This window comes from Styela clava, chromosome 15 (genome assembly GCF_964204865.1).
Source record: "Styela clava chromosome 15, kaStyClav1.hap1.2, whole genome shotgun sequence".
In the NCBI taxonomy this organism is placed as follows: domain Eukaryota; kingdom Metazoa; phylum Chordata; class Ascidiacea; order Stolidobranchia; family Styelidae; genus Styela; species Styela clava.
Window position 1 is genome coordinate 18,356,495 of NC_135264.1, and position 24,949 is coordinate 18,381,443.

General features: G+C 37.3%; 2 long non-coding RNA genes across 4 annotated transcripts; one reads left to right on the forward strand and one right to left on the reverse strand.

Moving 5' to 3' along the window:
- Nucleotides 1-1,510: 1,510 nt before the first annotated feature.
- LOC120334070 (uncharacterized) lies at nt 1,511-7,942 on the forward strand. Of its 2 annotated transcripts, XR_013468912.1 has the most exons (6): nt 1,511-2,518; nt 3,002-3,113; nt 3,890-4,052; nt 5,018-5,086; nt 5,868-6,013; nt 7,013-7,942. It is a non-coding gene; the product is annotated as an uncharacterized LOC120334070 (long non-coding RNA). The 2 variants fall into 2 exon arrangements; XR_013468911.1 differs by having other exon boundaries at nt 5,018-6,013.
- Nucleotides 7,943-14,080: 6,138 nt separating this feature from the next.
- Nucleotides 14,081-20,271, reverse strand: LOC144432464 (uncharacterized). 2 transcript variants are annotated; one of them, XR_013480706.1, is made up of 4 exons: nt 20,173-20,271; nt 18,311-18,370; nt 17,583-17,636; nt 14,081-16,805 (listed from the first exon to the last, which is right to left on the reverse strand). It is a non-coding gene; the product is annotated as an uncharacterized LOC144432464 (long non-coding RNA). The 2 variants fall into 2 exon arrangements; XR_013480705.1 differs by having other exon boundaries at nt 18,265-18,370.
- Between the last annotated feature and the right edge of the window lie 4,678 nt (nt 20,272-24,949).

The window sequence follows — 24,949 nt, forward strand, 5'->3', positions numbered from 1 at the left end:
ATGATTTGTGTAACCTTATATTTGGGTCTTAGGGTCTGCCAATCATGATATTTATTCGCAGGCCGGTTATCGTTACTTTAAAGAGAAACACGGCCACCGAGATAAAGTGATTTGTGACCCTTTCGTTTTGCTGATTCAGCAAAACACGACAGGGACAGGAAAACACAGCTGTGAAATAACCCGTGGACGTACAGTGTAGTACTTATCATCACATTCCAAAATTATTTCAACATTCGGGTTAATAGGTTGTCCAAAATGATTGTCGCTTTACAACTTAGATTTACCGCTCATTTGTTAAAAATAGTTAATTCTGTGAGTATGATTCTACCAAACTAACATGATCTGGTTCTGAACATATAAAATTATTAGCGAATTTTTCGACCCGTCTTATTGGAGGCCTATATGGAAAAACCCCTTTTTTGAGTGCTAAAAATAGACATCGTCCTATTTGCCATGTGGACTTATTAGCCGGGAAATACGGTATTTATAGCCGACATTGTTACGATATCCAATAAATTGTCACAAGTTGGAAAAACAAGTCGATTTATTAGAAAATAATTTCTGGCAAATAATTCTGATAACGATAGTTAAAAGTATTCATCCTTTACCAGGATGATTTTTTGTTGCGCAAAATAATCCAATCCATGACTGTTTAATTATGTTCAATTTAATTCTGTTCAACGTAACTCATGGTTGTATCGACAATCTGTGGACATAAAATGTGTAGTAAAGTATTAATGTCAAATACAACGTGTATTTGTGGACATGAAATACGTGGTAAACTGCCCAATTATAATTAATTTCGGATTCGTGTTTACAAAATAATAAAACTAATAATTTTAAAATGCAACGGCGATTTGTGGCCTTCAAATATGTGGTAAACAGCCCGATTTACCAACATTTGAGTTATGATAATAGAATTAAATTAACACGGTAAGGCATTTTAAGTAGTGGTATCGGTCATGGATTCGAATATTTTGCGCAGCACGAAATCATCCTAGTAAAAAGTCCATACTTTCAAATACAAACCAATGGGAACCATTATCCAAATTACTTCCCAAGAGCGGGATAAAATATAAACTTGTGACAATTTTTCGTGAGTACTAAAATAAGAATCAAAACTAATTATATTCGGCACAATATCACGACAATCTGTGGACATAAATTGTGTGGCAAACTCGCGATTAATATTAATTTTTGATTCCTATTTTCGTATTTACGAAATACAACGGCGATCTGTGGACTTACAATGTGTGGTAAACTACCCGATTATAAATAGTTTTCGATTCCTATTTTCATATTTATAAAACAATAAAAGTATTATTACTCAAACATACAACGGCGATCTGCGGACTTGAAATGTGTGGTAAAGTTCCCGAATATAATTAATTTTTGAGTCGTATTTTTGTACTCACGAAAAAATTGTCACAAGCGGGAAAAATACCTCATACTTTATCCCGCTTTTCGACAAATAATTTGGATAATGGTTGGTATTTAAAAGTATGGGCGTTTTACTAGGATGATTTTGTGTTGCGCAAATATTCAAATCCATCATCGATACCACTATTGTCCTATTAATTTAATTCTGTTAACATGACTCATGGTATATAAAATATATACTGCAATAATCTGCAAATATGAAATGCCTGGTAAAATAGCTAGGTTGTAACTTGTAGATAGCAGTTATTCCATTGCTTATTGTATGGAAATTCCTACATACATTTGGATAAGCTTCAATTATTGGATTTTATTTTCGAAGTATTCGAAATTTCATATTCGAAAAAAAAATAATTTCGAATGTATTCGAAATAGTGAACTATTCGGTATTGGCCATCCCTGCACATAACCATCCCTGCATAGGATTCGAACCTGCGAACTCACGCAGAGTAATTAGAGGTGTGGTGGTAAGCGTATTCCTAATGCTTAGCACAGTGAGCCACACCGCCGTGCCATTGACTTCTTAGTTTAGCTTCGTAACATTAGCCAATCAGCAAGATGGAGAGAGTGTGGTAACAAAAGACGTTCAGGCACTTTTGTACGACAAATTTTGTAATGGTAAATTCTGTGGTTCAAAGTTCGGGAAAACATTAAGTTATATCTGTAAATATTTCTTTTCTATTTCATTTTTTTGTTCATTCGCTTATCTCGTTCTTTTTTACTCGGCCTATTTTACTTTTGATATGTTTGTACCATATTTTATATATGTTAACGGAAGTCTTGTTTTTGTGAATGTTTTTTTTCAGCATCTAGTCGTGATTCCTGCATTTCTCAAGATACCTTTTACCTGACCCATGATCGCACCAACTGGACATTTTTTAACAATATTTTATTTTATAATTGAATATTTCTTTTATTATTTTTGTTTCCCGTACAAGCTAACATTTGCCTTTTTCAAGTTATTCTATAATCTCACTTTCTTTATAGCTATTTATCTTTAAAATTAAATATCCAGGTAAATTGGAATTGAATTGTGAAGATCGAATTGAACTATGTTGCAAGATTCAATGAAATTTCAATGGTTAGTAGTAAGATTTCCATATTCCAGGAAGAGGAAAGTCGATAATACGGCTATATCATATGTCATACCATGGCATCTGATTCGATTACCAGTCCATGATGGGTATGAGATTAGTAAGCCAGTTATTTGTTTCAGATGCATGGACTTGATGGTAGAGGAAACCGTGACCGACCCCTATTTCGTGAACAATCCTACGGCAAGGAGTCTGGCAATCCTTTCGCACCTAACTATCACTGCATGGCGTGGCTATATATCCAAGTTAATGAATAGGGATCTTTTAAACAGAGCTGGGGCCGTAATAAAACTGAATATGATGCGGATTTACTGAAATTTTTGACGATGTTCATCGAATTTCGCTTTGGTGAAATTGGATCGGATGTACCATCGGCATCTAAGCCATGAATTCGTTTTCTACCAGAAATTTTAAACGACTACCTATTACACGGGGCAAAAAAACACATCTAAGTTCTTACTATGTTGTAGGTATACACAGTACGATGCAGGATTCACGAAAATTGCAAAGGTTTCATCAATCCTGGTTGTAGGGTCTGAGTTGTTAACCTCCTCACAGACGAACCCTTGAATCATCGAAATAGTAAGTCTTAGCCTTCCTTCTAAAACTAAGATGTTAATTTTATTAAACATTCTCAATAGTGCAGTGGTTTCTAACTGGGAGGCTGTGGTCTCCTGAGGGGGCCTCAATACTAGGTGCTGAATTGATATTACTGTGATTGCTTATGCATACTTTTCCCTTCAAGATAAAACTGAATTGCCGGCTTTCTGTAGGCTATTTCCAGTCCCTGAGCATATTTTTATGTGTAAATTGTTTGTTCGTAATCAAATTTAGCATCTATCAATCAAATTAAAACAGTAAATACATCTGTGCTCTGAATTCTAATACTTTTGTGACTGGCTGTATATATAACACCAGTAGCCATATTTATGAACCATAAATAGCGATAAATGAGTGCATAATAGAATTGGGGGCTCCCGAAGTATGCGAACCAAGATGGCGGACATCGGAATGTAATATGTGTACTAGGTTAGGGTTAGGCCATAATTTTAGGTATAAATACTACGGAAGGCTCTTGGCTAGTCTTCGAACTGATAATACTAAAATAAGGAAAATTGGATAAAAGTTATGGCCTAACCCTAACCTGTTACCCATGTTACGTTCCGATGTCCGCCATCTTGGTTCGCATACTTCGGGAGCACCTAGAATTGAGTATATTATTGATTTTTTAATTAATAAACAGAAGGGCATGAGGTCCAAATGCCTCCGCATGAGTCCCACAAGCCATAAACGATTGGGAACCACTGCTTAATATAGTCTGTGCACATTTTGCCATTATCGAAATTATTTTCAACCAGGACCTGATTGTTGGATTTCTAAGAATCCACTCTGTTGTCAAAATATTCGACTTTAAAATTCAACCGAACATGATTTTTGAAACAAGAAACTAGGAATTTGACAAAGCTAAACTCACTTTGATGAGATGTTTCATAGTCTTGGGATTGTCTGGATGCATTGAAGGTATTTTGAATGTAAATATGGATCAGCAGTAGCATGGGTCACCTAAAACGTTGTTCTTGGTTCTTGGCATACTTGGGGGTACTCCTGAAGCATGTGAACCAAGATGGCGAACACCTGAACGTAGTATGTGTACCAGGTTAGGGTTAGGCCATAATTTGCCTTATTTTAGTTCCACTACGAGTTCGGGGACTAGCATAGCGACTCTGTTAGTATTTGTCCCTTAAATTATGACCTAACCCCAACCTGGTACACATACTACGTTCCGGTGTTTGCCATCTTGGTTCACATGCTTTGGGAGTACCTACATGGGGGCCTCTGGGTAAGTGCCATTCGTGGGGGGTTAATTTGAAGTAAATTGATTGACTGTTTAAATGCATCGTTTTTTGGATCAATGACTTTATTCCTTTCGGAATATGAGGGACCACCTACGCCCTCGATTCTAGCCTGATTTAAACAATGTTTTGGACGCGTGCATTAGGCTACATCGGTCCTATTCAACATTGTGCCATTTGGTACAATAGATGTTTGTTTTACATTAGCTGTTACGTTAGTTATTTGTAAATAAACTGTTTTTATTCATGGTTTTATAGCATCCGGCCTAGTAAGCAAGTCTATTATCTGAAACCAACCCACTCAGGGAAGTAATTGCCCACCCCTGGCTTAAATGCATTTCTTTGTTTGTCTCTCCCGAAATGCGAGGAACCACCTGGTACAATTAACTAATTCCACACTTGATGAAAATCATATTCTATGATTAAGTCATCCAATCAAATGTTCTTCAAACATGCAAATGTCATTAAGAGCGAAGACATAACAATATTTCTGCCATGCATGATGGTAGACACTGTTTTGTTTTGGCTGGGAGAGACGTACTTTCTAAATGTTGCACTTTGAATCATCGATAATTTATTCCTATGGAGACAGAATATCTGTCATTGATCCAACACTTCCGATATATCAATCAGGTCAGATGACAATACTAGAAAATCTGCTGAGTGCATCAATTTGCAAGGTCATATACAGGATTTGAACTGGTAAGAGATACTGTGGCATATGGTTAAGCCAGCTCCCTCTTTTCCGGGATAAAAAGAGGAACTCCCGAAGTATGTGAACAAGATGGTGGACACCAGAACGAAATATCGTATATGTTCGCGAATAGGCCGAGTTTAAAACTCAAAAAAAAAGTTGCCAAACTAAGGGACCGTCTTATTCGCGCATTACTCAGATTGCACCATAAATCAGCTCATTCGCGCATCAGAATTTGATCACACAACAAGATGATATTATGCTGACTTATGACATTTACATCATAGTTTTGAGTCCCACTTCCATGAAACTGATCCAGACCAATGTTTTATGGCAGTGGTCACACTTATAAACATCAGTGGGTATGGCCATAACCACAGTGATTTCGAACAGCCTTCCAGCTCTTGTGGAATCCCCCATATTTTTAACTTTCAATTTCATATTAGAAACTAGATATTGCGTAATAAGAACAGTTTCATCGAATCTCTGCAGCTTTCCTTCCTAGTGGAATTGTGTGCACAGCCAAAGAAGTGTTGATTCTGAAATTTCTAATTGCCAAGTTAGACTGTAACAGCTAACAAAAAACATGGGTATTTAAAGAGTTTTAAACTACGGAAAATTGCCATGTATGACCTCTGCTTTTTTTTTGCTCATTTCGAAAGAGGAATTCCAGCCTTCAAACCCCATTCTGGGTACGCCCAGACTTTCTTTCTCGTATCTGATTGATTTTACTGAAAAACTGCGCTTGGACTGGACTAGTTTAAATAAAACATTTCTTTTATTTTGAAGGCATTACCATGAATCCACGCAAGATCAAAGAAGAAGCTGGAAAAGGATCTGTGATAGAACTTTGATGAATTATATTTGACTAAGTTAAGAAAGCAAGATGTATATGAACCAAGATGGCGGACACCGGAGCGTAGTATGTGTACCAGGTTTGGGTTAGGTCATAATTTTATTTCAATTTTCCTTATTTTAGTCCTATTACGAATTCGGGGACTAGCCAAGTGACTCCCGTAGTATTTGTACCTGGAATTATGGCCTATCCCTAACCTGGCTAGGTAATCTCATTGTCCCATTTTCTTTGTTGTCCTAATGGATCAATAAATTTGACTACATTGAATTACGGCGGATCATTCACACACAAAGTAAAGAAATCGTTTCAGAAAAAAGTTGAGTCCACTCGAAAATGGCGTTCTTTCTCGATTAATTTAATAATGACCTGTTTTTTGGTCCCCTATATGTGGGTGACATCAATTCGGCTCAGTGAAGCACGTACTTGTGGGTGATCTTCGTGGGTCATTTTCAGTAACGTAGCCAAATTTATAATTGCCAAGTTAGAACGCAACAGCCAACAGGTTCAGACCGGGGCCCAGTAATCGTGGGTTTTCGAGATCCTTTAGACTAAGAATTTCAAGCTCCTAATGTATGATATAGTCCAGGAGTCGTCGAACTGCGGCCCACGAGCTAATTTGGGCTTTGCTGTGAGCAGCTTTATTTTAAATGCATTACAATCCGAATAAATTTCGTACTCGCTTGTCAGGTAGTCATTTGGACGATGTACCGCAGGCAAGTATGTCATAAAAACATCATCTTTCACATTAATAATAAGTAAATAAAAACAATGTGTTCTCGTATGATATATTGAAAAATGCCACACACACATGTCATTGTGGCAGGCTTTTAACGTAGCAATAGAAAGTACGAATGCGCCATAATTTGAAGTTTAATGTGGCGATTGTCGAAAGCGGAAATGTGTATATTTGGCCCGCGAGTACATAAAGTTTGTCGACCACTGATATAGTCCCACCATCAATAAGCCACGGTGGACACTCTTTTAACTGCCATGCCGCCACTACCACAAAAGCAATGTCTATAGGTAACACCTCTCAAACAACCAGTCTTTGACCAAAAATTATCAATTTTTTCAGCAGAAATTGATCTGATGAGCCCAGCTTCTCGACGCTCACAGAAGAATCTACTTGGACCAGAAATCGTAAAAAGTTTGACAATACGGCACGAGAGAACACAACCGACTGACGTCATCCAAAAATTTTATTTCTGCATATTTAAACGCTCACTTCCTCGGCCGGCATACAAGATTGTTTATTATGGCGATACAGTTCTTTTCATATATATTCAAAACTATAAAAGTGATTTTGTAAAAGGAAACTGGGGCTAATGATCCAAAATAAAGAATTACCTTTGGTGTGGTCTGATTCCAATACGAAAGACTCGGATTCGGACCGCGGTCCACCAGTTGAGTAGCCCTGGTATATTCTTATTGCAGTAGTAAAGAAACCGGACTTATATTCGCGATTATGTGATAAAATAAACTACTGACTGACTGACATACAGTTAGACTACCTGCCAAAACGAGCGTTAACTCTACATTTATCAAACAGACGAACATTCGCATAATCTAAGTATCAGTTCGGCAAGTGAATTGCTAATTTTATTCAGCTTTTTTACATCCAAGTTAGGTAAAGGGACTGAAACCTATGGGCAGGGAAATATTCACTTGGCTAACACAGACAGTCCCCGAACTCTTGATAGAACTAAAATAAGGAAAATCAGAATAAAATTAAATCGGTACACATACTACCCAATTGGAAAACTTGCTAAAAACGCATTTATCTTGCTTTAATTTGTACTATTATCCATACTTTGTACCTTAAATGTATACTGTTGCCAACCTATGGATCTTGGCTATCGAGATTGTCATATTGTGAAATCTAGAAGCGTGATTATATTATGTCCGTTTTAATAAATCCACGTCACCAGTGATTTCTCCACAACCCCTATAAGTGGTGATATTCAGAAAGTAGCTTGTATGTCGGTGAAGATGATCAGTCAAATACATAAAACATACATAAAACATTTTTATAAATTACAAATAGTTTTAAATATTTACCATCCTTTTAATTTAAAAACACTGAAATACAAAAACTGGGGGCATAGTGCGTGTCGCTTTCAAGTTATTTTCGTTGAACTGAGTGTCACTTATTCCAATTCGGAAAGTTGGGAGGAAAACCACTGTTTAAATAAATGTAGCGCCAACAACATGAACCCCAGAGATCTGCTTTCCAGTGATGATTTGTAGAGTTACGGGCGCGGCTACATAAAGTGAGAATGATTGAAATCTTAACTTCCGGCAATTTTTTTTGTTATGGCTAATTAGCTATGATACATATTCGTGAAAACAGTAAAATTGGGGTCTATTCTAAAAATATATATTCACATCAACAAAATACTCTTTGCTGGTTTTTACGATTGCGTTTATATGAAATATATCGAATAAAATTTATAAAAAAAAGTCGTTTTCATCATCTGTGTTGGTTTTTTGATTACTTTTCTTTTACGACACACTCACAGTTACGAACGTATGCTTAGGTATATCTCTATCGTCTATCTACTTTTACGACACACTCACAGTTACGAACGTATATATGCTTATATATAACACTTTTACGACGCACTTTATACAAGGCACAGTTGGGAATATACATATATATATATACATTTTTAGCACACACACATATTTACATCACAGTATTTACAACACATATTATACAAGGTAAAGCTCAGTTTCGAACACAAGATATACAGTTTACAATCCTGACACTCAATCCATTACTCTATCGCTACCTGCCTACCATCAGCGTCTGAATAATCGCTTTTGTGTCTCAATTTTTATCGGATGATGCTTTATTTTTTTTTTTATAATTAGCTACCAGGACTGGATTACTTGTGCTAGAAGTAAAGCCCAATCCTTCGTACACCGCTCTGGCGTAGTTGGTAAAGCAGTCGGTCTTAACAGTGTCTCTCTAATCCGATGGCCATGGGTTCCAATCCGCCCAGGCTTACCTTTTTAAGTAATTAAAACAAATGGAGCAAATGAGTTAATAATTGAAAATTAGAAGTACATCTTGCGGCACTCACTGTGGTGTAGTGGGCAGGCCCATGGTGCGTTGATCCAGAAACATGGGTTCGACACCAGCTTATCGGACTGTCAACTTCGTACTTTTATTAGTAAAAATTAAAATTGAAGAAAAAATAAAATAGTAGTGTTAAACTCATATTAAGAGTGTAAACGGGGGGACTTACCTCAGGGGGGTAGGCGTCTGTGATGTACGCTCGGAACCAAAGTTCGAGTCCCGGAAAGGTTGTAAACGGTGAAAGTTCTAGAGGTGGGGCGGCGCCGTAGGCGCCGCGTTAAAACACTAGGAATGAGCCTCCCGATGCGGCGGCGCCTGCGGCGCCGCATAAATACACTTGGAATGAGCACTAACGTACAAAGAAGACTCTACCTTTTACTGAAATTTTCCATTTTTGGTGATTTTTTTTTCCAAAGGGGTTTGGACTTAGTATATTTTTTTGACTCTTTCCCACTTATTATTATAGATAGACACTTGTTTTTTTCTTCTCATTTTTATTGCCGTGTGATTCGTGTACAACAAGTTTAGACTCATACATACATACATCAACAAGGAAAACTACGAGGAACTTCACCAGTTACAAATGGAAATGAAAACACATCAATAACGGAAACCAGATTACCAAAACATTGTAAAATAAACACTGAAGTATTTAAAAACTAAATGAGACTTGGTCGCTGAATGGACTCATAGAGTAAATAACTTACGAAACAAAAATATATGAAAGACATATAGCGCAATTTATTACAGTTTTGGGGTCGGGACTTTTACATATGGGCAATCGGGCCTCGTTTTGAGTGAAGGGATGGAAATAACTTGCAAAATTTAAACGTTAACTTATAACGGGACAAAATATATATAAATATTTAAAGACATATCATAGTACGATTGATCACGGTTTTGGGGCCAGGGCTTTTACATATGCGCGACTGAGCCTTGTTCTGAGTGAAGGGATGGGAATAACTTGCAACGAAATAACGTTAACATGTAACTGACGGGACAAAATATAATATATAAACCTATTGGGCTCGAATTTAACGCAAATTTTGTGGGCAATGCCGAAAATGCATAATGAGGGAAGAATACTGCATATGACATATAAAATTAAAGAATGTAAAATAAGTAAGGGACAAAACTATATAAAAATGCAAAAACATAAAATAATATTTATCACTGTTGGGCTCAAATTTAGCACAATCTTGGTGGGAAATGCATGCCGTTTCGGCGAATATGCATAATGAGAGAATATTGCTTATGACATATAATAAAATGCAAATGAGTAACGGAATAAAATTATACAGAACATAAAATTACCATTGATTACTGTTTCTGGGACTGGACTGAGGCGCAAATTAGGTTGGCAATGCCGTTTTAGCGAATATGTGAAAATGCATATTCAGGGGATATTGCTCATTAAGACATATGAAAATAAAGAATGTTAAATAAATAGCAGATAAATAACGGAACAATATTATATGAAAACGCAAAAGATTACTGTTTCGGGGCCTGTTGGACTCGAATTTAGCAAATAAGGTGAGCAACTTGTTCAGTTTGGGTGTGTCATGCTTGTCTGGGATTTTGTTGGGAGCAAACGCAAAAAAGCTCAAGAAATTTTCTAGTTGCAGCTACGCGCAAGATGTCTTCAATTGAGCGGGAAATGGAGGGAACTAGATCTTCTACAAGTATGCGAAAATGCGCACCCCCAGTTAAATTTGGCGCAATACCGAGCTAGAAACCCAGGGCTTTTGTATTTCTCGAGCCTAGCCTGCTGATCTCGAATCTAGTTTAGAAGAGAAGGCATGAAATACATACAAAAGACAGACTGAATGACGAACAACTAAAGACAAAAATATGTACCTAAAAACATCACGAACACTAATTAATCAGTTTTGTTGACGTGGACGTTTGGAAGAAACATTGCCGTGCCGGGATTTACCACATAACGGCGAATACACTCAGGAATTTGGTTTGAGAGTGGGCTTAGTAGTTTACTGGAAAGCTCTTACGTACCAGTGACGGCTTGTCTTCAGCTATGCTCAGGGCAAAAGCAGTATGTTCCCCAGTTTTTTATTTTAGGAGGGTGTTTACAAAATTAAAGAGGTGGGTGATTGGGCGGGACGTTTAAATAACAAGACTTAAATTCAAACTTCAAATAAAACGTGAAGATGAAAAATATTATCAATTTGATAAAATCATTGCTGGCCAATGGTTAGTGGAGAATAATCGAAGAGAGCAAGTGATGGCATGAAAATATTTGCAAATTGGACATAAATCACTATTTCGCGGGAATGCAGTGGCGTGTCTTGGGTGTGGCAACCATGGCCTGTGACAGGGACAAAAAACTGTGGAAAATATTAATCATATAAAGTTTCAATAAAATAAATTCAAATTGGGAATAAATGAAACTCGTATTTTACTCAAATAATACGTAGAGGTATCTCAATTAAATAATAGTCGTTATAAATTATCAAACAAATATCAAGGGGGCGCATTTTAGACTTTGTCATGGGCGCCATTCTACATAGACATGACACTAGGGCTGGGCATTTTCGAATACCTTGTGATTTCAGAATCGAATCGAATAATTTTTTTCGAATCGAATCTCGAAAATATATAATTCTAAGCGACTTTATCATAGTAATTAGTCCTCTCAACAAATAAATTACTGAAGACATAGAATAAATCACCCAGATAGATTACTGAGCGTTCGCACAGAATAACAAACACGTTTTATCAATAACTCACTACAGAAAATAGTCATATGTTAGAAATAGAATTTCGTTGAAAAAATATGTCTCCAATGAGAAAAAAATTGGGGAATTCACCTCGACCATTGGCGGAAAGATAAAAACAAGATGGCGGTGATTCAAAATTTAGCTCTGAACCGATTCGAATAATTTACTATTCGATTCGAATATTCTTCGTGCGAGGATTTTTATCGCAGATTGGACGTCAATTCAGAACTGGAAAAAATGGGATATCCACCCCCCAAACGTGGAAACTGTGAGAACCTGGTATCACGGAATTTATGAAAACCCCAAAACGATTGGTCTAGTGCTGACATGGACAAACTACGGCTCGCGGGCCAAATCTGGCCCGTTGGGTAATTCAATTTGGGCCGCGACAACCAAATTTTGATGTTTTAGATGGAAATAATTCAATAAATTTGTTGAAATTGCGATTAAATTAAATGCTGACACGAGGCTCATTGTTTTTCACCTTTTTGAATATTTTTCATAATATGTAACTTCACACTAACATGGCCCGCCAATCCAAGTGGGCAATTTTTTTTTACCTTTGATCGAAAAATCTAGACCACACCTGATCTAGTGGTTATGGCCTCTGCGTAATAGGGGCAGCTTGTATGAGTACTGACAACAGAATATGAAATTCAAACGATAAATAAAAAGACATTAACATTATAACAAACGGGAGAAGAAAATTGAAAATGTAATAAAGTGGCAAATCATCTGAAGAACGAGCGTCTTTGTTTTGTTTGTTCAGGAAACCTGAAAAAGAAAGAATACTGTAAGTCTTTACTTTATGAATTTCAGAATCAATGTTCAACCAAGTAATGGTTATGGATGGACATTTTCGAATACCTGATGATTTCAGAAACGAATCTCGATTAATTGGGAAAATATTATGTAACTTTCCTATTGCATCAGGTCCCCAATACACACAAATTACTGAAAACCTAGTTTACATCACCCAGGCAGATTGCTGAGCCTGCACAACAACACGTTTTGTCAATAACTAATTACTGCTATCCCAGACTCACAAATATATCATTCTCAAGCTTTAGAGACATTCGATTTCGGACTATTAATTATTTTTTAATCTCAGGGCTTGTTCTAGATTTTACCGGTTGAAATATTTTTAAACTGATGCCTGTTGGGAAATTCAATAAAGTAACATTTTACGTCACACCTGCATGGCCCACCCCTTCCTTAGCCTGTATTTTTAAATATTGAAGATAATAAAATATCGCTATATAGTTATTAAGTCCGAAATACCTAATTGTCAAGTTACACCGTAACAGCGTCTTGAGGTGCTATTAGGCGTTCCAAGCTACGAAAAAAGATACTCGTGTAGTATGTGCCCTAACCTGGTACACATACTACGTTCCGATGTCCGCCATCTTGGTTCGCATAGTTCAGGAGTACCCTTTATGTCAATTTGCTAAATATCAAGGAAATTTTAATCTTATTTTCAACTCACCTTTAGATATCTAGTTTCGTTCTTGAAGTGTTTCATATTCTCTGCATTCGCCTATATAAACAAATACATGTCATATATACGTTTGGGTGCAGTATGTTCCCAGCTTTCTATCTCGATAGGGGGGCGGGGGCTTTTTCACATTTAGGAGGTGGTAGATATATTTGGGATAAAACTATTTGTAATTTATAAAAATGTATCTGACTGATCATCTTCGCCGGTATATGAATCACTTTCTAAATATTCAAATACAGCTTTATTTACTTATGAATTGAAGTATGGTGTCACACCTGAGAATTAGGGGGTGTAGGGAAATCACTGAATATGTTGCTACTCCCCAACGATCGGTATCTGTCCAAGAGCAGTGTTCTAAACTTAGAGTCGCGATTGGAGTCGTCAACCTCCGAGTCTGATTGGCTGAAAAATAGGTCACATGTCTGGAAATGTTTTGTCGTCTTCTGTATGACATTTACCTCACACGAAGGCGGCTCCGTTTTACGCGAAATCTCGCCTTTTATTTACGTTGTGGAAAAGTAATTTCAGTGTATTTTGGGAGTGATTTTCAGCTTTATCCAAATCGAGTTTTTCGAAATATAGTCTGGTTTCTTCGATTGGTAGTGTAATTATACGTTTTTGAAACGGCAAAGCCCTCTAACAACATATGTTTTAGGTTCATGTAAGATAATTTTCCTACTCTATGTGAACTTTTAAAGACAGACCCGATGACGACCAACAACCCGTCGATCGACGTATAGTAAAGAGAACAGTTTCTATGTAGGTTTGTAAAACATGTGGATTGCAAAGAAAGACCGTACACGGGGCGAACATAATTATCAATCTTGGCACGGATAAATAGCCAAATTGTGGTCAGTCGAAGACATAACAAATTTATTTTCTTTCAACTAGTTTTATCACTAATGCCAAGATATTTTTCCCCTTATACTGAATTTATAAATTTGCCTTCCCCATAAAAAACGGGGAGCAACTCTACAACCAAATACAAATCCCAATACATTCCCCTCAGAAGATATTTGTAAATCCCTTTTTACACAAATATACCGTAACCGAGCGCACTCCAACTCAACCCGTCACACTTTCACCAAAAAGAAAACACAAAAATGATCATCAGCAACAATATATTTCTACACATAACAAGAAAAAGTGAAATAAAACTGGCACTGTAGTGTTGGCACGGAGGTATGGCTCAAACTACTAAGCGTTGGTTATGTGCAACAGGATTGCTGGTCTCCTCACCGCCGTACGGTGGGTGGTACGGCTTCACCCACCATCAAGTCCATTCTTCTGAAAACAAATAACTATCCAATCCAATACCCGACATGGAATGATAACCGGAAGAGAAGCTGTTGTTCGCCATATGATTGAGTCGTCTTATCGACTCCCCCGGGGTAAATATTTGAAATCCTATATTGTTCCTAATATTATCTTGTTTGTGTGTGGCCTCAAAAAGTTCTTTCGCTTAAGTAATTTTTTGTGGAAGAGGGGGGAGATATGGGGGTCATGTCCCCTCAGGACCTTCAGTAAGAGTTTTCAACGATAGGACATTACTGTAGGATAGATGCCCCTACCCCCAAAAAAACAGTTAACTTTGGAAAGGCACACTATTGTAGGATAAACTGGGCACCATTGGGCCATGCAGGGATTTGGGATGATGCATTTAGTGTATTATGACAGTAAATTCAAGAATTATTCTTTACAATTTTGCTGAGAGCCTCGTTACCAGGCAAACCACTGTGGGTTATGCTTTAAGGATAGGTAATTGCTTTTTATTGCAATCCAGCCAGGAAGGGGTCGTATTCCAGAATCATATTTTAAAATGATGGCTTCAATAAAAAAATTAGGAGTTAACACGATCTTTGGTGAAAAAAAAACAAGCGGTGATTAGAAGTTTTCGTCAATTACTATAATACTGATTTATGGGTGCTCCCGTTGTATACGTAACAGGGCATTTTCCCTCAGGATAATTTGCTTTACTTTGGTTCGTACACTTTTGAAGCGTCGATTTATGAGCATAACACTAGCTGAGGATCTAATAAAGGTTGAAGAAGTGCAAATACTGAGTTTCAAAATGGCAAAGGGTGAGATTCAATGGAAAATTTTAGAAAACATTGAGCTGAAAACTACCTAAGAGTTCCTGAAACCTTCTAGAAATATAGAGAAGAATTGCTATTATTTGGAATAGTTTAAGTCTTAAGACTATGAAAAAATGTGAAAACAATAATTGCAAAAAACCAAACAAATTAAAAGTGAAAAAGTAAATCTGTGGTGAAACACACAAATATGTAACTCAGTGGTCGGCAAACTGTGGGCCGCCAAGTAATAAATTTCAATTATCGCAGTGATATACAAAAAAGTTCAATAAATCCAACATATCAATTATTGACGAATGGTTTGTTCATATATCAAACAATTGTACTTTTCATTAATTACAACTAACCAAATTAATTGCCCATTAACAAGTTTATAGAATGGTTGAATTGAAACATTTTGGCAAAATCTTGACAGAGGCATGCTAGTCTGACTTTAATGCGATGGTTATTTGGGTCTCACTAAAAACAAGATAAATATTCAAACACAGGAGCTCCAGAAGGAAGTGAACCAAGATGGCGGACACTGGAACGTAGTATGTGTACCAGATTAGCCAAAATTTCAGGTACAAATACTACGGAGTCACTTGGCTAGTACCAGAACCAGTAATAGAACTAAAATGAGGAAAATTGGAATAAAATTATAAACTTGCAACACATACTACATTCCGGTGTGCCATATTGGTTCACATACTTCGGGAGTACCAAAAATTGAATGTGAATACACCCATGGAATGAAAAATCACAGCAATAAACCGCTGTGATGAATTACTATTCCACAACCAAAACAATCAATTGGTGCCGCATCCAGGTAATCCAGGGGCGTCAGGAGTTTCCAAAGGGGATGGGGTCTGAAATTTCCAATCGCAAAGTTAAACTAGCGGGCCCAGCCAGGAGCATGAAAACATAGGTTTCCAAGATTCTTTGGGGTCTAAGACCAAGTTGGGAAATTACTTTCTGAGCGGGCCAGTCACAAACAATAATTTGAAGCATGAAAAGCTATGAATAGAACATTTACAACAGGTAGGCTAATGTTTATATAATAAGAAGCAATAAGTAACAATCAGGGTCATTATGACACTATTTTAATCAATCTTTTCAACAGAATTTCATTATCCATCAAACTATAATCATAATTTCGGCAGACACAAGTGGGCCGGATCCGGCCCGCGGGCCATAATTTGCCCACCCCTGGTCTAGGGAGTGTTTCATGCTATGAAAAATTGTCATGTATGATACAAAGAAATGTTTTCTTTTTCACATTTTAAAAAGGGGGTCCCGATCCCCAGAACACCCTGGCTGCGGCCCTGTGCAAATCGCTAGGATCACAGTTGATTACCCTACATGGGTTAGCTGTATCGAATGTGGGGAAAACTTTGTGCAGAGAATTGAAAAAATCAAAAAATATAAATGTAAACACTGAACTTAATATTCTTTCACTTTTCTGGTATAGTTTCTGTTTTCTCCTGAAAAATGGGAAGAAATTACATGAACTGCTGGATAAATGATGAATAAAAGAATTTGCTCAAAGCAAAGTAACGCTCACTCACTCAGAATTAAATGAAACTCACTCAGAAGCAAAATGGAAAAATTTCAACAAACAGGTACAATATTTCAGTTAATCAGAACTGGTCAGAAAAATCTTACACTTGCCAGGAAGGACTTATTCTGGCAGGATATGCTTCATTGGCTATTTGTTTAGGATACGGTTGGGTCATACAAAAGCTGTGTCACAACACACACTGGGCGTCAATGCTACAAGAGTTCAAGCAACTTATGCAACCAATCAATCATGTCTTAATTTATGGTAAGAGTGACCTCTAGTGACCATAACTCCTGGTTAGAGCTGGACATTTTCAAATATAATGATGATCAGAATCGAATCGAATATTTTATTCGAATCTCGAATACGTGGGAGTTAATATTATGCTATTTTTTGTACATACATCACTAAGACCTATTGCTGAGCGTTCACACGCAATAAGACAAAAGTTTTATCAATAACTCAGAATTGCGTTGTGAATTGGCTTCAATAAAAAAAATGAGAAATTCACCCAAACCATTGATGGAAAGAAAAAAAAAAGATGGCGGCAATTCGAAATTTTGCTCTGAACTGATTCGAATAATTTACTATTTGATTCGAAAGGCCCAGCCCTACTCTTGGTGGTTGACCATATATATTTCGGCATAAAAACACCTTATGATGGGACATTATTTCACAGACAAAAGCACAAAGTCCAAACCTTTTCGAATAAACTTCAACATTATCCTCGTGATCCGAGGCTTTGGATCAGACTCTGAAAATAAAATAATCTTTTTAAATTTAAGAATTCCCGATGAGAGAAGAGCTTGAAAACTGTGTGTCATGGAGCCACATGATACTGCCGAAGTATGTGAACCAAGATACGGACACTGGAACGTAGTATGTTGACCAGGTTGGGGCCATAATTTCAGGTGCAAATACTACGAGGAGCACTTGGCTAGTCCCCAAACTTGAAAGAGAACTAAAATAGGGAAAATTGGAATAAAATCATGACCTAACCTTAACTTGGTACACATACTACGTTCCGGTGTCCGCCATCTTGTTTCACATATTTCAGGAGAACCTGAATTATATGCCATCATAAGACTTGATCTGATAATACCCAATAGATAAACAGATAAAAATCCTGATGAGTGTTGGGCCAAAAAAATGTAGGGATATAATGGTGGATTGACTGTTTCATCCAACATTGTTGCCGTAGTGACGCTCGCAGTGATTGCACCAGGAGCGTAGCCAGGGGAGTGGGGTTGGAGATGAAAAAAATAAGAATAAAGGCAATTTTCTGTATCATATAATCAATTTTTTTTAGATCGAAACACACACGTTTCCGCCCCTGCTAGCTGTTACAGTCTAACTTGGCGATTAGAAATTTCGGAACCCACCTTTGAACACTACTGCGGGAGCAAAAAAACACACAAAAGTCCGAACCTTTTTCGAATAAACCTCAACATGATCTACGTGTAGTCTGTGGCGGCTTTAGGTCGAAATCTAGAAAATAAAAACAATCATTTAAGAGTTGGAATGACTAATAAGCAAACTGTGTGTCAAGAAGGTGCACTAAGATGTGTGCTGTAGAGCAGGGCTACTCAACTGGCGGACCACTGTCCGAATCCGGACCTTCTGAGTAGTGGATTCTGCCTAGAGGTAAGATCGGGCCCAAAAACTCCAGCCAGGCCCGTGGGTGCTAAACCCGACCCGAGCCCGACTAATTATCTGGATTTGCTGGCCCGAGCCCCAAGCAAACACAAAATTTCATATTTTATTTGAGAGTTCTTTGAATTGTCATTGCAAGAGTTTAGTACAGTATGTGTCGTGTTGATGACGCAACTTCTGTTCTTTTGCGGACCACGGTCTCTCGTGGCCATAACACGGCCGAAACGCCTAATTTAAAAAAAAAACGTCAGCGATATAGAAGCTTGACCCGAATGTAATGATTGACATTTCAGGCCCAACCTGGCCCGAATTTTGGGTCGGGCTCGGGCTTCAGATCCTAGCCCTAATTCGGACCGCACCTATTCTTTATTTTGGATCATTGGCTCCACTTTGGAAGTTTCCTTTTATAAAATGACTTTTATTGTTTAAAGGTTATTTTATGATTTCCTGACTACATATGAAAAGAACTATAACGCCATAATAAACAATCTTGATCAGTGAATAATCATTAGCTGGCTCAGGAACTGCGCCTTTAAAGATGTCGAAATATAATTTTTAGTTTTGTATATGGATCTAAAATAGTTGAGTCACAGAGTAGCCCTGCTGTAAAGTTCAGTGATTTGAAAAATTTTTACACTCGGGTGTTTCAAGGCAAAGCAGATGATATGATATTTTAAAAAATATTTATCTGAAATCTGGAAATATCAAAAAGTAATGCCATAACTGTTCAAATAACCCCTCAAATATGTGATGTGAAATAGAGTTTGTCCGGCGCGGAAAGAAATTCTCACTAACGACAGCGATCTCTCTCATACTGCAGTACTGTCATGGCGGGATCATTGCAGTTAGAAAACAAGGGAAATAGCTTGCTCGATTTTGCAAGTGCAGTTTTAAGTATTCTATGGCGTCTGCAGCTGCCGCAAAACCATGGCGGTATTTCCATACCATGGCCGCTACGGCCAAACCTATGGCGACTGACTTTTTAGCTGCCACAAACCAATGTCGAGCTGCCGTTACCGCGGCAGCAAATTGAAAACCAATGGCAGGTAAAATTTTGCTGCCGTAACCGCGGCAGGCGGACCGTAAGCACAGGGCTGTCCTTATGGTGACAAATATTTAGTAAGTTGGAACGTTTTTCTTACGGATACAGTGTTGATGGATTTGGGGTTAGGGTTAGGGTTTAAGTAGATATATTTCCGCATGATCAATTAAAATTTGGTACATTAGTTTGTGAATATACCGTTAATACTGATTACTGAATACAGAATAGCACTATAAAACCATGGCAAGAGCTGCCGCGGTTCGTTCGTGGCAGGAGCTGCCATGAAGTGGTAAGAACTGCGCCTCCGATTTTGGGTAATATGTGCGTCTTTGATGACAGTTAGAATAGTTTATGAGGGCCCTTTTATGTCACTGTGAGGTAATTTTTGAATGACGCAGTCAGGTTGCAGGTGGGGGGTTAGGATTGCTGATTGTTATTTTGCCCCCACTACTGCACTAGAAGTACGAAACTACACTAGACTGCTAGACCCGCCCGATTTTTGAGAAAAGGAGAATTTTAGTGCCTTTATGGTCCTCAAAATAAGGTATGTGATTATCCACGTACCGGTATCACTATGAAATATTTAAACAATTACCTTAACCCTCTAAATCACTTTGTCTCGCTGTGGGTGTTCAGTTCTGAAAACATCAGCTTTCCAATACGATGTTAACATGTATGAATCACTATTAGGCTACAATGATTTACGGTACCCGCTGTATGAAAAAAAGTAAGTCATAAGAGTGGAGGCTAACTCGCCATGCGACGGCGGTTAACGGGTTAGCCTGCAACTGTGCGAGCGCTCTTCTTGTGGTGGAAAGATGGCTGATTATGAATGTTAATAGATAATTAGATGCTTTGAACCATCCCCAGTGTTCTGTGAGTGAGAACCCTGCCTCTTGCAGTGTAAAAAAACTTTTCTGCATCATACATAGCAATTTTTAACACCCTTGTGAATCCAGCGGAAAATATTCTGCAGTTTTCAACCGGTTCCCACGCGGAATGAAACAAATTTCAATAATATTTCTTAAGAAGAAACGGGTCCTACGCGGAATTAAAAACTCGAAGTAATAGTTTAAGCACATTCGGCTGGTAGTGTTAATTATAAAATACATAAATGTACATCACAAGAAGTAGAATCACAAAATAGCATAAGAAAACGTCTGCACGAGGATACGAGGACGAATTCAAATAAAAACTACTTATAAGGGCCATTCCAAGCAAAAGTTGAATTCCATCAATTTTTTGAAAAGTGTAGTGAAAGTATTTTATTTTTATTTTTGATATCAAAAGACATTGGAATTTTATTGGACTGCATTAATTTTATCGAACAATTTTTAAAATTTCACTCAGGTTTGTGATGGTTTATAAAAATTAACCTGAAATGTAGAAATTTTGGTATAATTAACATATTTTGTGATGATTCCTGATTGGACAATGAAACAAAACATGTAGCTGAAAATGTGAAAATATATTGCATCCAACAACATGCTAAATTTCTGGAATTGTCTTGTAGTGTCACTTGGAATAGCCCATAACAGTAAATATTAATTGTATAGGTTGTTAGAAGTATTATATATAATATGAAGTAGGAACGAAACGAGTCTTCACGAGGTACCGCACTTCTAATTTTAACCAAAAATTTGATTTTTAAAAATTTTGAATTTCATAAGTCGACGCCTAATTCGAATAAGTTACTCTTTTTTCCAACAACTTTTGACAACGATTTCGATTACATGTAGGCTATAAGTCAAGTGTCTAACACCAGGAAATAATTAACAGTGGAATGAGATTTAAAAAATGTGGGCTTGAAAAATTGACCAAAATCAGATTTTGTCAACTGACTTTACACTTGCTACATAAAATCAGTGTGTGTGTTGTATGAAAGTACAATTTTCAACAATTTAAGTCTTTTGCGCCAGAAAATTTAAACAAAACCCTTTATGTGCCTATAGTACTCTCTTGGTGGACTTCACAAAATCAATTAGAAAAGGAAAATTTCAGGCAGAATTGTCGAATTGACTTTGTTGTGTGATTGGCATAATCCTTCGTCCACGTCGATTTTCTCCGCTGATACCTTTGCTATTTTGTCGGCGACTTTGTTACCCTGAATGCCGACATGTCCTGGAGCCCATAGTAATGTGATTTTGCATCCTCGTTCCTGTAACTCAAAAAGTCTGAATATATGAAAAAAAATTACTAATTTTATCCGAGTTATTATTTAAAGCGTGAATGGCAGTCATACAATCCGATATGATAGGTATATTCCCTTTATGGGTATTTTTTGACAAAGTAGCGGTAGGCCTACTATAGATTGCAAAAACTTCGCAATCAAACGAGGAAAAGTTTTTTTCTAGCCCTGACATGGGCGGTATGCGGCCCATGGGTCAAATCTGCCCCGTTGGGTTATTTAATCCTTCCCGCCTATGCTGCCACAACCAAACTAAAACCAAATTTTGATGTTTAAGCAAAAAATACCTCGAGGAATTTGTTAAGACTGCGATTCAATTTAGTTTTGGTACGGGACTTATTGTTTTCCCTTTTTCGTAACACTGCAAACATGTTCATGCAAAACTTTGCGAAAACATTTGTTTTCATGAGCCTTGAGGGCCTAAAAAACGTTTCAGGCTACGAAAAGTTGCTATGTATGATATAGAAATATGTTTTTTTTCGACCCTCGATCTAAAATTACACGATGTCATAAAGCTTTACCTAATAAAAGATCTGTACTTCGCATTTTCCTGGACATGGAAAAATCTTATAACAAGGTATGGAAAAGAGGACCGATATACAAAACTGTATATCATTGGTGTTACGGGGAAAATGGACTTTTCGTTGCATTTTTTTCAGGACGAATCATTGATTTCAGGTAAGAGCCTTTCAAGCATTTTCTCACGAGAAAACGGAATTCCTCAAGGAAGCCCACTGCTTACATGTCGCCACGAATCTATGTGATTACTTGTGTCACTGACTTGTGTTACGTTAAAATAAACTTTAACCATTACGTAATAACTTCCCAGCAACTCACAATTGCATTACATCTTTGTGCGACATCAGGAGATTTTATTTTGTTATGGGATAAATTTATGCTAGTCTAGTGGGACAAGAGGTTCAGTAATACTAAATCTGTGCTGTCAATATCTTCAACAAGAGCTATTCCTGGTTGACAAATATAAGGATAAACGATATGCCTAATTCTATTCCATCAGATAATGTTCGATTGCTTGTTGACAATAGCGTTCTATGGCACATTGGGCTTAAAATTGAAAATTAAACGTTTCCCCCCATAACTCATTTGATTGTTTTCAGTCCTGGTGCAACCAATGGAGTTTTCAAATCTCGGTCACAAATCAATCGTTGTATTCTTCGCCCGAAAAATTACCATCAATTACGCATAAACAGAGTAATAATACCAGTCAGGAAGTAAAATACTTTTGGAGTTTATTTCTACTGGTCAGGAATGAAGTAATATTATAGGCCTACAATATAGGCTCGGTGGCGTGGCGCATCGTGCTAAGCGTTAGAAATACGCTCACCACCGCATCTCTGATGACCCTTCGTGAGTTCGCAGGTTCGAATCCCATGCGATGATCATGTGCGAGAGGATTGCTGAACTCCTCGCAGTCGTAGGGTGGTTTACATAACCGCTGGTCGGTTACGGCTTTCTCCCCCATCAAGTCCATGCTTCCGAAAACAAATACCTGGCTAACTAATCCCATACCTGACCTGGACCGGTAACCGGACGAAAGTGTGTGGTTTGCCATATGATTAAGCCGTCCTATCGGCTTTCCTCTCCCCCGGGATAAATCCTTCCTACATTGGAATATATTTTCGTAGTTTCTTAAATTAAAAGAGACATATGGACTATGTTGTACAAAAATGGGTACTCAATACTCATGTAGTATGTGAACCAAAATGGCGGACACCGGTGTTTGGTATGAGTACCAGATAAGGTTTGGCCATATTTTCATGTACAAATACTACGGAAGTCACTTGGCTAGTACCCGAACTCCTAATAGAGGTAAAATGAGGAAAATTGGAATAAAATTATGGCCTAATCATAACTTGGTACACATACGTTCACGTGTCCGCCATCTTTGTTCACATACTTCTGGAGTACCAAAATAAAGCTTATAAGTAGCAAAAGTATAAGGAATAGCTTTTAAATTAGAATTAATTGTAATAAAACAAATAGTATATTGAACAAATACCAATACAAGAAACATAGCACCAAAGTAATTTCACAAAAAACATCTGGAAAACTTGCTAAAACGCATTTGACATGCTTTGATTTGTACTATTATCCATTTCATTATTATTCCATCCAATAGATACATTCGTTAAAAATAGAAATGAAGCTGAAACCAAACATTAAAAACAAAAATAAATAAAGAAACAGAACTCAGACCTTTACTCGCATCATAAGTTATTTAAACATTGATTTAGGTTTGCTTATTAAGGCAGCGGTTAATGTAACAATAGCTATAGGCAGTTTATTTATCTGCTGAACCGAGTTTATCAAACATGCAGAGATGAGGAAAAAGAGTTGACCTTTTGCCTTTATTACCCAGGCCTTCAGGTTTACTAAGGTTAAAGTACACATTAACGATCACGATATTGAGATTTATCGAAGAACACCTTTTTTTTTCGCCGCACGAACAAAACGTCTGGGAACCGCTGTATTAGAGTTATGCTATGCAACATTTTACGTGATACCTCGCCCTGAACTCCGCGAGAATCAGATAGTTTTGATAACAAGTAAGCTTTTTTTAACAGATTTTGGAATACTTCGTACTGACTTTTTTTTTATCACCATTTATAATCTAAAACTTCGACCCTCGACTCGGGAACTCGTATTATGAAGTCCAATGGAGTTATTATGACGCCATAATGATAAGGGACCTCACAAATGGCATAGTTTGAGGCCTTTCATCGTGCTAAATGCTAAACATGCTAATATGCGAAAATACATTCATCAGCAAGAGAGCGATGGTTAAATAGATGTACACAAAGTCTAAAACGAAGTATTACGATCTGCACACAAAAAAAACATTCCCATGGGGAGCACAGAGTAATAAATACACAAAAAGCAATAAATAGGTTTTTAGCGAAAAATACAATCTTTAACCACTGAAACTTTCAAAGCAATTGGTCTGGTAGGCAGGGCTTGGAATCTTGCTTTGACATGACGAGACATGTTCACAAACTTTAAACCTACGCTATAGTCGGCCACTGAAAATACAAAGTGCCTCCGAAAATATATGGAATTATGGCGTCACATGACGCGCGCTCACTCAGAAGTAAAGGAGACTTAACACTGAGCAAGGTTACTGGCTGTCACTCAGAAGTGAAAGAGACTCATGTCTGAGCTAGAG